The sequence below is a fragment of the Schistocerca serialis genome, chromosome 8 (assembly GCF_023864345.2).
Source record: "Schistocerca serialis cubense isolate TAMUIC-IGC-003099 chromosome 8, iqSchSeri2.2, whole genome shotgun sequence".
NCBI classification, from domain to species: Eukaryota; Metazoa; Arthropoda; class Insecta; order Orthoptera; family Acrididae; genus Schistocerca; species Schistocerca serialis.
The window spans coordinates 356328833-356339165 of NC_064645.1; the positions used below are offsets into that span (position 1 = coordinate 356328833).

Here is a 10333-nt window from a genome sequence, read left to right on the forward strand (position 1 = left end):
TAAAACCGCCAGATGTCTTGGGTAATGGTAGAACTTCTTCTTCCTGCATCTTTCTGCTTCAGTGCGTTTTTAGCTGCATACATCGCTGTCAGGATACAGTTCTTCAAACAGCCCTGCTTCCCGCCCTTCTTGTTCTTCTTGTTTAGTGCACAACGTGCAGCATTCATAACTTGCTTGAACTTCATCACTCCTAAACCCAACTTAATTTTTCCACACATGGTTTTATCAGCTGCAAATGCTATGATACGCTGGACTGCACAAATATCCTTTTTTCCCCGTATCGCCTTAGCCTTATCAGCTAAAATCTAAAAGCCTATCTGAAAAGTGACGATACATCTTTATTGGCGGCGTATGCAATGTCATGTTCCATACACGCTTCGTCGAGCAGATTAACCCCCTTATCACCTTGTGCCAAGCGTTTCTGAAGCTTTGACCCAGGTTCACAGTAGTTATACCCAGGGATGTGTAATTCCCCTGGTAGTTTGTTGAGAATACCATCACCTCCTCTAATGCGTCTCTTAGCACACGTTATGCTACTCTGGTGGCTGTGGACTATGCATGCCCATTATATAGCAAATCGTCGGCATCAATCCACCTTTTTTGTGTAGCAGGAAATCCAAGCCATTTGACTAGTGCTTGATTTCCCTGACGTCGTATGACTCTATGCATGAGAAAAACAACCAGTTCTGAGCTTTTCTGCAATCATCGGTGTAGAAGCAACCAGCTGGCTGGCTGGGTACGGACCCCACGTCGGCCTTAGAGGGTCGAACCAGCAACCCACCGTGGACTGGAATGCTGGATCCCAATTGCTGCTGCGTGTAGCTGGTGGTGTGACACGCCCTGCTGACCGGGAGTGCTGTCACATTTGAATGACTCTCGTTAGAAAAAAGCACCCATTTATACTTGGCTGTGCACCACTGTTTCGCTAACACGCTGCTCCAAGTCACGTACTCACCACACCTATGTTGCGCCAGTGGGCCCCTTCTACCTGTCGCTTGCACCATGCAAACTGCTACATTTACACGTCTCAGTGGCTCTACGGCCTTGTGGCCTCCATTTTACTTCGCAACCATTGGAATGCGTAAATCACGCAATCCGGCGCACACCTAGCGGTAACTTGTGCTCAGAATATTGTACAAAACCAACTTCCCCTATCCAAAACGGTGGTGCCGCTACAGTTCATATTTTAATGGAGTGGGCATTATATTCTGACAAGAAGGCAACAGTAGGTAGAATTGGGGATTAGTTCCCTGTCTGAGGTGTAAGGTTGATCTGTTATTCTGCGCAACGGATTAATGTGAGATGTACCCCTTACCCTTTGGCTCCTGCAAGATGCAATTTCCACCCCCACACTACAACAGAAGTCAGATAGACGCTCCTAACGTTCTAAAGAGAAATGCCTGGAAAACTTTCAGCAATAAATATCTTCTGAAGTCGTTCGCTGTAAGCAAATGACACAAAAATTCACAAAATTTCTTACGTAACTAGTGGGATACTTTGGTACTTGAGTAATGCTAGTTAGTGTAAGAAAAACATGAAACTTATGAAAGTTATTATTTATTTCGCAAAAATTCTGAGAAATCACAATGGTACTTTTGGTTATGAATTGAACAAGTTATATTCTGGTTCTTTTCAGAATGTGAAGTTACCGCTCAAGGACAGGATTCGCTAATGAAATTTCTATACAAAGTTTAAGATGGTTGTTGACTTGGCAGAATGGCTGACAGGCGCACCTACTCAACTTGAATAATTATCCTTTAGAATGTTGCTAGGTACGGTCGAGGCTGTCGCGTGTGAAATGCAGTCAAGTGTACTGTTGTGGAGGAAATATGAGGCTCGCAATAGCTGTAGCGCACAATAACGTGAGCTCCGATGACTGCTGTCTGCGCCGCTCGCTGCTGACAAATCAGATAACTCTCGTTCTATCTGGACTGACCTTCGCCAATCAATCTCTCCCTATGGCTTGATGAAGTCGTGGATTCCTATTCGCCCCTAGTTTAACTATTGGCGTGGAACACCGGTCAGATAACCAGTCCACCGCGATGCCACTCAAAATTCGCTCGCGGGCGTTTAACTATAACTCTGTCCATTCACACCACACAATAAGCGTGTCGGCCAACACAATTAACAACACTTAATCGCAAGGACTCAATACAGAGTAGCACTTCGATTCGCTCTCGACAGAGGTGCTCTCTCAGTGAAGTACTGAGGAGAGACATGTTCCTCGCTCCAAGAGCGACGACGGAACGGCGCCTCTCCACGCCAGACATGAAGGGGTATATCTTTCGGTCTCTTCCATTATTCCGTCAGCTCAAGAAGTCAGAAATATTGTCTGCCAATCAGCATTGCTCTTCTAAAACGGGAGGCGACCAATCCAGAAACCTGTAGCTCTGGCGTTTGGCGTTAGCTGTCTCCCTATGAAAATCTCTGAAACTGCATGCTATGTGTAAAGAATGCATAGGCTGGCCGCTCCCACACAATGTAGCGGAATTTGCTTTTAAGCCAAACACGTGGTCGTTCCCCCCTTCCACTCGGGCCTACGCTGTCCGCTTCACGGGAGGTCACCGGCTGACATAGGCTGTGTCGTCCTCTGAAGGGACCGGCGTCCCGTTGTGCGGTTTCTCTCCCAAACTAAAAGCTTCTGTGATCGTCGTGTCTGGAATGTATGTGTGTACGCCAGCCTCGAGTATTTCAACCACAGTGCGCTTACTTGTTAATTGCATATCCTTTACATGAATTCATACAACATTGACTTTATCGTATCGAGTTTGGGTTCGAATGAAGCGTCTTGATGTGCGGAATATGATTGTGAGGTCGGAATATGTAAGCAATGAAGGTCACGAGACCATGACGTCTTACACCTGTTTTAGCGGATGACTAGTGGGGTCCGAGTTTTAAAATCTACTTCCACTTCTACAGCTGCTCCTACATGTCCACTGCAATTCACATTTAAGGGCCTAGAAGCTTAGTGATGGAGGGGGGAGAAAGAAACTATGGCCTTGACTTTAAGAACATCATTTGCTTTAATTCATGTGGAAAGTTGTTTATGCCACATCCGCCTTGAAGATTTTCGTAAGGGTTTTAATAACCATGATGCAGTGCACCCAACAACATACATCATTATTATCATCATAATCACCATTGACTGTCATGTCGACATATGTGCTGTACTGCTGCTTTGGTTAAAAATCTGTGACATTTATTTTATTTGTACTCCTACTCCTACAAATGTGGTTTTGTTCCAAACCTACTTTAAGAATCCTATTTTTAATCTTAATGTTAGTATCGCCATGTTTCTGTGTTTCAGTTTCTTAACACCTCTAATTATCCTTCAGATATCCTGATAAATTACATTGTTCGCAGTATGAACATCTATTACAGAAATAACATAATAAATGCTGACGGCTTGGAACATCTCTTACGGAATTAATATAATAAAATGTTGCATTTTGCATGAAAATGCTGTGAAACGACTCGACCATTTGGATGGACTTTTGACAACTCTTCTTATGTCCTTACCACAGTTTTATTTTTCCAAGAGCCTTACGCCTTTGCACTTGTCTGGTGATCGAGAATGTTGACATGATACAAAGAATCTAATGAACAGTTTTACATGACTGTCGTAACACTGCCTTTGGAAATGACAAAGTCTTAAGGCGTAAAGCTGTTGGAACAATAAAAGTGTTGTGAAGGTATAAGAAAAGTTATCAAAAGTGCATAATAAATGTTAATGACTTGTCACGTATCACGTTAATAAGCATCTTAGAGTACGAAGTATCCTGTAGTCGGCAATGTGCAAAGAAAGTTTTAAAAGAGTGAACAAAGAGGAAAAACACACTGCATCACTGAATGTTATAACCAATTATGGGTAAATCATTACGCAGACTTATGGTGTACACAGAACGCAGAAAATTTCACTGGATAAAGTATGTTCAATAAAACAGTAGACGCAGTTTTGTTGAGGAGGTACAAGACTTTTTGTAAGACATGAACAGGAAAGTTGCCAGAATAGATGGAATAAATGCAGAACTGAATATGGAGGCCTGTCACAAGATAAAACACTTTTACAATTAAGAAATGTGTGTTGGAGACACTGTAAGCTCCACAGTACTGATATACAGCAAAAATAATCTCTCTCTTCATCAAAGGGAAACGCAGTTGCAGTAAATACTGTCGTGAAGTCAGTAATTTTTCGGGATAGCGTAGGCGGTAACACATTTCGTGTTTTATGCGGCTCTGTTCAACAGTGCGGACAGTCTGACAGACGTAACACTGCTCACACCCATTCAGTCAATCTACGCTGGAAGGTAATCAATAAAGAAGAATATCACAGAAGCTGTCATTTCTGAGAGACAAAATAAATCAAGAACAGGTCGATCAGTCACAAACTATGGCTTCGTTATTAAGAACGTTATAGAAAACACAGGCAGATTAATACAGAAACCCATATGCCCTTATCGACCTTCGAGAAGGCTTATAACCATTTGAGGCGTGATAGCCTATGGGCGATTGTGGCTGTATGTGGATACCATTATGACCCAATAGAGGTACTGAAAAGTCTTTACAAAAATGTACACTCTGCATTAAGCAAGCAGGAATAAATCAAAAGAAATAATTACCCAAGGTTTACGGCTAATATTTGTATAGAACTTACTCTTCGCCACTGGAAATTAAAAGTAACCAAAGGAATTAGGACAGTCAATGCGAAATACCTGCATGTACTTCTATCTGCAAATGATACCATTCTCGGGTTTCAAGCCGTGTCAAGTGGTTTAGTGACCACGAGCTTGCGGCAGAGATCTCCTCTGCCATTGTCAAGTGACTGACATATGAATACCACTGTAGTGCTTACATAGCCACGCCGCCTACAGTGACGTCAGTGGTGCCCAGTCCCGTGCCACATATGGCAATTATTTGGTGGCGCGACCGCTTCAATTCCCCAGTCACAGAATCCCAAGCTGTACTTAGCTAAATCCACTGTCTTTATTGAGGGTGTTGTCCGATATTTTGATCTGCATTACTTTATTTATTACATTATCCCAGAACACGTCGGTCCGTTTAATAATAGAACTATATCTCCGAATGCAATTCGGTATCCGTTTTCCAGTGCATGTTTTATGCGGCTCTATTCAATAGTGCGGACAGTCTGACACGTCAAACTGCCCACGCCCACACAGTATTTTGTATGCCCCAGATGTTCTGAGGTCTGCATCGTTTTCCACAGACTTCATTAGTTGCCGGATCTTTGGTTTGGGCCTGAAAATTGTGCCGATTTTATGATTCTTCAGGAGCCTATTATTGGCACACAAAACGGTAAAAACGCAATCTGCTTTGTGTCTTCTTCGTAGTCCTTCTGCTTTCTCGGCTTACATGAAACTAGTTGCGAAATTCGTGTTGTTGTAACATTTTTCCCTGAAAACTTCACGTAAGCGGCTCAGTTACGTCTGCAGGTTTTCAACACCAGAGAGGGTTTCAGCTCGAAGTACCAATGTCGGCAGAACAGACCACTTCTGTGTTGGTTATTATTCAAAAGAATGAGGATGGTTTCGAAAGACCAGTATAGCAGCTGAACTAGATACAAAAGAAATACAACTTAACAGTTTCTACTAATTACACGAAAACTAGACTAATCCTCATCCCGTAAATGGCCTGCGTTCAGCTCTCGATATTTTACTTGGCATCGTCGAGTCTCGCTAGTGCTTCTTAAAATATTTTATGTCGATGAAAGACAAATGTTTCTGGAAAATCATCGTTATCATCATCGTCTTCCTGTCAAGGATTAGGCTACTGCCTGTTCTGAGCTCACAAACAAAATCATTCTCATCTTCACGGAGGCCTTCCAGTGTGTTTTTTTCATTCGGCTTGTAGTTAAGGACCTTCTGGGGAATACTGTGATCCGCCATTCTCATGAGGTCTCCAGCTTTCACGATATTTTTGGATATTTCCATTCATATTGAAAATACTTCATCCATTCTTCACTTAAGCGCAAAAAAACTGGTATCTGTATGCGTATTCAACACAGAAATATGTAAACAGATATAATACTGCTATGTGGTCAGCAACACCGACATAACGAGTGTCTTTTGCAGTTGTTAGTTCGGTTACGGCTGCCACAATGGCAGGTTATCAAGATTTAAGAAGTATAGACGTGGTGTTGTAGGCGGCGCAACAGCGATGGGACACAGCATCTCCCGTAATGCCATTTCACGAGTGTACCGTGAATATCAGGAATCCCGTAAAACATCAAATCTCCGACTTTGCTGCGGCCGGAAAAAGATCCTACAAGAACGGTACCATCGACGAATTAAGAGAATCGTTCAAAGACACAGCAGTGCAACCCTTCTGTAAAATGTGCGGATTTCAATGCTGGGCAGTCAACAAGTGTCCCTGAGATCCCCTGCTATACCAGCAGGACAGGACAGGTAGTTTAATTTGTTGAAAGGGGCCAAAATGAGTGGCTGTCAGTTGCACTCGAACATACTACTTTATTCATTTGACAAACATTACAGGAGTAAGGAAAACATTAGAAACAGAGCAAGCCAAACATTAATTTTGGAACTTAATTCCTGGCTAAATGAGCCATTCAATCTCACGCCTCAAGGGCAAAACAACTTTAATTTAAAACCGCCTGAAGGCCAGTCTCTTAAGACTCAAACACAGGAATTTTAATTTAAAAGGCAGCAGGCCGTATCTTAAAACATTTCTCTGAATTAGGCTGAAGGCCCAAAAACTCTCAAGCCTTAAGGGCAAAACAACTTAAAATTGGCCGAAGGCCAATAACTTAAGGCTCAAAACAGGAATCGGAATTTTAAAAGACAGGAGGCCATATCCTAAAATTTCTTTAAATCAGGTTGAAGGTCCAAACATTCTCACACCTTAAGGGCAAGAGCACTTTAATTTAAAATTGGCTAGAAGCCATAACATAAATAAACAACAAGGACAAATAAGAAAAGGCAGCACATTAAACGGCGCACAGAAGTTTCCAAGGGTCGACCTCGGATTCAAACACTAACGCTCGCTTAGGCGAGACAGGCAGTAAGCAGAAAAATTCTCAATCCGACGGCTACACAACCGATAGACAGTCAACAGACCAAGCGACAGGATAACAGCCGACCAACACACAACAGGGAGTTCAATGCAACAGGTATCGGCGCCTACAACGAATTACACATTCAGCTGTCAAACTACCCGCCATGCTGGATAGCCACAAAAAGACGAGGAAAATATACTTCCTGAATTTACGTCAAGGGCCAGGGCAGGTAACCGGAACGTTAACGGCCACAAGGCAGAAGATTCCGCTGGTGGACTTCAATTCACAAATAATCAAGTCAAGTCAAACTCCACAGAAGGGCGGCTAGAACTTTGCCAACTTGAAAAGACATGTTGTTGATAGCGGGAATGTCCCAACAGCCCACAACGAAATTCAGTCGACACAATTTGAACAGTTTGGGCTGGCTGGTAGATTAAGTAAAGACTCAACTTTCGTGTCCGGGATCGGTGAGCCATGGACCTTGTAGCAATGGGAACAGCCCCTCACACTCCGACCGCATGTGGACGCCGCCAGCAGCTCCGGCCAGACATGCGCCACTCCCCGTTTCCTGGGGGCTTGCACCATTGTCCGTATTTTAGGTCCGGTAAGTATGTTGGTCAAAGATAACTGTTCGGGTAAGCAGTATCGGGGTCACCTTAGCCAGGTTCAGGTAACTCAGGGCTTGCGACACGCCCTCCCTGTGTTGAGTTTAAGGGGGGGGGGGGGGGGGAGGTTGAGCCGTGGCTGGCTCGTGTTATGCATTGCATTAAACCTTGGCTGCTACTCTGTGATTAGGCTCTCGCAGTTATCGGGATTATGTTGTTATCCTCTCTCTCCGCTTGTGGCAGAAGCAAAGTGTGTATCGATATTCGTAACCATGTAAAATCTTTGGCCTCGCACTACTACGAATGTAGTGTGTGGACATTAGGTAGTGAATGTGGGTCTCACGGGGAGAGCGCAAGGGATAAATCCCTGCAGTCGCAGTATCCTCTGTGCCCTCGGTGGCTCAGATGGATAGAGCGTCTGCCATGTAAGCAGGAGGTCCAGGGTTCGAGTCCCGGTCGGGGCACACATTTTCAACTGTCCACGTTGATGTATATCAACGCCTGTCGACAGCGTAGGTTCTTGATTTAATTATCATTTCCATCCTCTCGTCTCGTCTCGTGTCGTCTCCACGCGCCTCTTCTCCTTTATCCTTTGCTCTTTTCTCTTCACTGCTTCTGAGATAGGAGCAACAGCCAGATTCTCAGTAATAAAAGGAAACAACCTTGAAGTGAGATAAAAATACACTACCTGCAACACCGGTCTGCCCTTCATTTCCCTCGGTGCAAGGCGCGCAGACTAATGTAATAAGGGCCATGAAGGCGTGTGTTTGCGTCCTCGGTCGCGGGTTTTGAACAAACACGGGCATAACCTGACTCCGTCTCTACCAACGGTCTCGACCTTCCAGTGGCCATTTTAATTATCTAGAGCACCGGTCCCCTGCCACAACTTCGGGAGATGTTTGCTTCGCTAGGGTGAAGTGCTAGCAGCTGGCTAGGAAGATAAATTGAAATACATCAAGGTTTGTGCGATGCAGGATTTCGCCGAAGTGCTGATTCGAGGCTGTGGACATCCAGTCGGGAATAACTCAAAGAACCTTACTCTCCATTCTTAAAAGCTGAGAGGATCGTGTCGTGTCTGGTAGTGTCTTCAGGATTGATATTCCTCATCCGCTTTCTGTTATAATTTCAGTACGGTACACCGCAACTGCCTATTGGAATCTGCTTTCTACCTAGGTCCACGGCATACCCTGAAGTAATGTGTAAAGTGGTGAACCTAGGAAAGCTGTTTAAAAGCATGCATAACATGTTCTGAACGCTGCTGCAAAGAGGGTTCTTTCTCATCAGTCTAAGTGAAGTTACTGAAAGAGATAAGTTTTTGACTGAACTGTTACCAAGTCTGTCCTAACACGCATATCTTGCTGTGAAAACACACATTTGCTCACTGCGTGCTCTATTCCATTACCGCACACAGCACGTCTCTCAATAGCACCGTCTCAATAGCACCCATCAAAAGTATAGAACTCGTGACCTGTTGTCTAAAGATCCACAAATTAGACAGTCAGTAAACTTCTTGAAATTTCAGATATCGTATCGGTTTTCTATGCTTACTATTTCTTCTACTCCTGCTACTAGTATACTTCATTCGTACTCAGTAGTCAGAAGTTCGGAACCACGACTGCATAGCGCACCACACGGAATATTTGAGCCCATGGGAAGAAAGTTATAAATTTGCCTAAAATCATGGAAAAATCCTAAAACCTTACACCAGACCTCATTCATCGTCTGAAAAACTCTTTTTAACAAAAGTCAATTCCAACACTTATAATGAAATAGTTAACCGTACAGGGGAAGGACAAAAATAAGGAAATCCTACAAACACATTACCTTGCCTAATACGATGTAGGAAAACAGCTGCCATTGAAAACAGCTTCCAGTCGTCTCAGAAAGGATAAATTCAGGTACTGTAAGGGTTTCAGTGGAGTACACCATTCTTCCTGCAAACTAGCCTACAAACGCTCTATGATACTGAGGACTGCGCGTGCCAGTGCGGTAGAATTAGAAACGACCAATTGTGGCGCACGATTTACAGATTATCACAGCAGTCATATCAACATTTTCATGGAAGAAGAAGTAACCTAAGAATTCGAAATAAATAGGAGAGGCAAATAAGTGTATAATATTTTAATTTTGTTTCCTACTACATCGTTTATGAGTTTATGTTGAGGTACGTTTCTTTATGTAGAATTTAGATTGAACAATATCACTACAGAGCGTAGATTTCACGCGTACAGTAATGACTGTTTCTCTGTGTAAAGGAAGTATCTTGAAATGCATATGAATAAGACCAATTGAAAGTACCGTCTCCGGTGCAGTTGAGTAAAATAATGAATAGTTAAGAGTGGAAGAACATATATGAGGTTCTTGAGAGGAATGGGACAAGAGACAATAAAGAAACAGGAAATCCTGGAATAATTATGTTAGTGAAGAGTGGGTGGAAAAGATGCATCTCTTGTCAGATTTACTGTAGCGTGGAGAAGTTTTCTGCGACTCTAAGTACTGTGGTAATCATATTTTCAGTATTTGTCGTATAATTTGCTTTACTTGGGAGGTACAGTTCATGCACTTCGTCCACGCTACTGCAGCGTTTGACTACAAGTTATGCAGAGTTTTTTATACATCTGCAAGCCAATGTAGCGTTTGAAACATGTTTTGCTGTGTGTGAGAGAGAGAGAATAGTCAGAGAAGCTCAACGACATGG

The 10333-nt window shown here is 43.2% G+C and overlaps 1 non-coding gene across 1 annotated transcript; it reads left to right on the forward strand.

The window, feature by feature from the left end:
* The first annotated feature begins 8024 nt into the window (after positions 1-8024).
* On the forward strand, positions 8025-8099 carry Trnat-ugu (transfer RNA threonine (anticodon UGU)). Its single transcript has one exon. It is a non-coding gene; the product is annotated as a tRNA-Thr (tRNA).
* The last annotated feature ends 2234 nt before the right edge of the window (positions 8100-10333 follow it).